This window comes from Eumetopias jubatus, unplaced genomic scaffold (assembly GCF_037043125.1).
Source record: "Eumetopias jubatus isolate StellerSeaLion01/CBP00866 unplaced genomic scaffold, mEumJub1_p1.0 scaffold_9, whole genome shotgun sequence".
NCBI lineage: Eukaryota > Metazoa > Chordata > Mammalia > Carnivora > Otariidae > Eumetopias > Eumetopias jubatus.
In genome coordinates, this window is record NW_028274815.1 from 38,898,593 (window position 1) to 38,902,111 (window position 3,519).

General features: G+C 40.2%; 1 pseudogene; it reads right to left on the reverse strand.

The window, feature by feature from the left end:
* Positions 1-606: 606 nt before the first annotated feature.
* LOC114223464 (heterogeneous nuclear ribonucleoprotein D-like pseudogene) lies at positions 607-1,917 on the reverse strand (annotated as a pseudogene).
* Between the last annotated feature and the right edge of the window lie 1,602 nt (positions 1,918-3,519).

The following is a 3,519-nucleotide window of genomic DNA, read 5'->3' on the forward strand; positions in this document are numbered from 1 at the left end:
TTGGTCTGTGACCTATTTCAAGTTAATTTTTTTTTAAGATTTTATTTATTTGTTTATTTGACAGAGAGAGACACAGCGAGAGAGGGAACACAAGCAGGGGAGTGGGAAAGGGAGAAGCAGGCTTCCCGTGGAGCAGGGAGCCCGATGCAGGGCTCGATCCCAGGACCCTGGGACCATGACCTAAGCCGAAGGCAGACGCTTAACGACTGAGCCACCCAGGCGCCCCTCAAGTTAATTTTATGTATGAGTAAGATTGGGGTTGAGATTCACTTTCCCCCTCAAATATATACAATTGTTTCAACACTGTTAAAAAGACTTTCCTTTCTCCACTGAATTGATGACATTTCAGCTGAAAATTAATCGGTCATATATAGGCGGGTTCATTTCTGGACTCTCTTGATCAGTTTTTCTGGGAGAATGGAAATATTAGCAACATTAGAGGCTTCTAATCCATGAATGTAGCGTACCTCTCCATTTCATAGGTCTTTAATTTCAGCAGTGTTTCGTTGTTTTAAGTGTAGAAGTCTTACACATCTTTTGCTAAATTTCATCCCAGATAGTTGATGTTTTTTGATGTTATCATAAATAGTACATTTTTTTTTAACAATCACATAAGGAAGCATTTATTTGAGGTTTAACATGGAATCATACAAATAAAATTTGTATAAACACAAATCCACATCGAGTCATAACACAGATAGCAAAAGACAAAGTAAAAACAAAGAAAACTAATTGGCGGCTATATACAGTTGGACAGTTGTGTCTTGTACACTAGAAAGTCTTTTACAAAATAATCATCTTAGATCAACAGAAGACCAATCTTCAATGTCGTCCTGCAAGATGGGTTAAACTTTAGCAATCTCCTCCACAGGACAGCGTTTTCTGGTGTATGCCTTGCGCTCTGCTCACAACGTGCGACCCCCAGAGATAGACGTGGTCAGGGTGATACACGGCCTGCAATGAAGTTCCCGCTGTTTTCTCCAACATCCTCCTTTAGTATGGCTGGTAATTGTTTTGGTGATTGCCACCCCCTCGAGACGCCTTGCCGTAAGCGCTCTGTTGCCCACTGTAGTCTGCATATCCCTGTCCATATCCATACTTCCCATAGTTATACCCGGTATAATCATAGCCGCCATAGCCACTACAGTTTTGATCACCACCACAGGCACTATTGTAATTTCCATATCCTTGATCATAACAGTTATTAAATCCTTGGTTCCAGTTTTGGCCCTGACCTCGTCCACGACCCCTTGTACCACGTCGTCCACCAGCTGCAGCACCTCTTCCTCCTTTTTGTTGTTGCTGTTGCTGCCTGTATACCTCTTTGGGTTGTGCAACTTTGATTTCACACTTCCCAGAACCAATTTGATGATATCTGCTTTCTAACAATTTCTTTACTGGCTCTTCGTCTGTATATGTAATGAAACAAAATCCTCTTCTTTCATTTGTTTTTGTATCCATGGGAAGTTCAGTATTTTCAATCTCTCCAAAGGCTCCAAAATATTCTTTAATTTGTTCTTCAGAAGTATCTGGGCTCAATCCACCCACAAAAACCTTTTTGGGGGATTCTTTCCCTTTTAAAACTTTGGCCCTTTTGGGGTCTATCAATTTGCCATCCAATTTGTGTTCTTTCAGTTCCAAAACCTTATCAACACTAGCAGCATCTTTGGGGAAAAGCACAAATCCAAATCCTCTTGATCTTCCAGTCACTGGATCTGTTTTTATTGTACAGTCTACAACTTCCCCAAATCGAGACAAATATTCAGTCAGATCTTTCTTGCTCGTATCCCAGCTCAAGCCTCCAATAAACATTTTACCGTCATCCTGCTGATTCTTGCTCGCGTTGATCTTGGATCCCTCTGCGAATTCCTCTATGTTGCTGTACTCGTTCACGTCCTCCATGGTGGCGGAGTTGTCGGCCGTGGGGTGCGGGCGCACAGTCCGCGTCGCGGCAGCAGCGGCGGCGGAGCGTTGTATGGAGCTGGATTTAAAATGGCGGAGGAAGCTCGTAAGTAGTACATTTAAAACTTTTAGTTTTTACTTGTTAATATCTAGAAATACAATTTATTTTTGCATATTGACCTTGTATTTTGCAATCTTGTTAAATTCACTTATAAAATCTAATAGTTGTTCTATAGATTCCCATAAGGTTTTCTACTTACACAATCCAGTTGTCTATAAATATCGACAGCTTCAGTTTTTTCTTTCCAGCCCCTATGCTTTTTATTTCTTTTTTGGGGGGAGGGGGCTCAATTTTGAATAAAGCTGGCAAAAGCAGACATCTTTGCCTTGTTCTCAGACTTAGTGAGCAATGGTTTAATTCACCATGAACTATGATATTAACTGTAAGTTTTATCATTCCTTTCATCAAGTTGAGGAAGCGCCCTTCTCTTAGCTTGCTGACAGCTTGGATTGTGAAAGGTGTTCAATTTTGTCAAATTATTTTTCTGCATCTACTGAAGTTTTAGTATCAGGCTTATATTGGACTCATAAAACAAGTTGAGAAGTGTTTCTTCCCTCTTTATTTTTTGGGAAGAGTTTGTGTACGACGGTATTATTTCTCTCTTTAATGTTTGATGGAATTAACCAGTGAAGTCATTTGGGCCTGGAGATTTCTCTGTGGGTTTTAATTATAAGTTCAGCCTATTTAATAGATAGGGAGCTATTTATAATTTTTTTATTTCTCCTTTGTCTGTTTTGGTAAGTTATGTTTTTGGTAAGTTATGTTAAGTTATCCATTTTTGGTGGGGGGTTGGAGAATTTATCCATTTTATCTAGGTTTTTTATTATATTGAATGAAGTTATTCATAATATCCTGAGTGCTTGTTTATATCCATAGGATCTATTGTGAATAAAAAGAGCACTCCTACATTGAATGGGAGTTGGCAGAAAATCTCTAAGAATCTTTCCAATTCCAATGGGAAATTCCAGAGTTAACCAACTGTCGTGGGAAGAAAGACAAGATGAGTCTTCTCTGTGGTCCTCTGCTTTTAGATTCTTAGCTCTTCAGCTGGGCTGGGAAACAGGAATACTTTCCTCACCTACTGTCACATCCTTTCCTTTCCTGCTCACCTTTTGAGAGGACTTGCTCCAGTCTTTTGCTCTATTGCAAATGAACCTAAAATGGCGACTGGAATTTGTCATGGTAATTTGAACAGAGTTGTTTCCTTAGCAACAAAAATTTATTCGTGATTGAGACTCTTAGATGTCTCAGAGGTCTAATTAGGATTTTTCACTGAGAAAGCCATTTATAACCAATACTTTGAAAACGTAACGTAACCTTAGATAGTGAGTTAAGGTGATTTTACCACAGCAGGTACAGGAGACGCTGGTTCCCCCCAGCTTTCTCCCCCGTGAACTTCCTGGAACTGAGACTTGCAAAAATACCTAAGGAGGCAATGCCTTGGCTGAGGGCAGGTGTAACTGCTCCTCTAGCCCATTGCGTCAGCCAGGGGTAAAGTAGTAACCTCAGAAAAGATGGTCATTCTTCCCAGTTCCCCGACTTTTGTAACCCAGTAA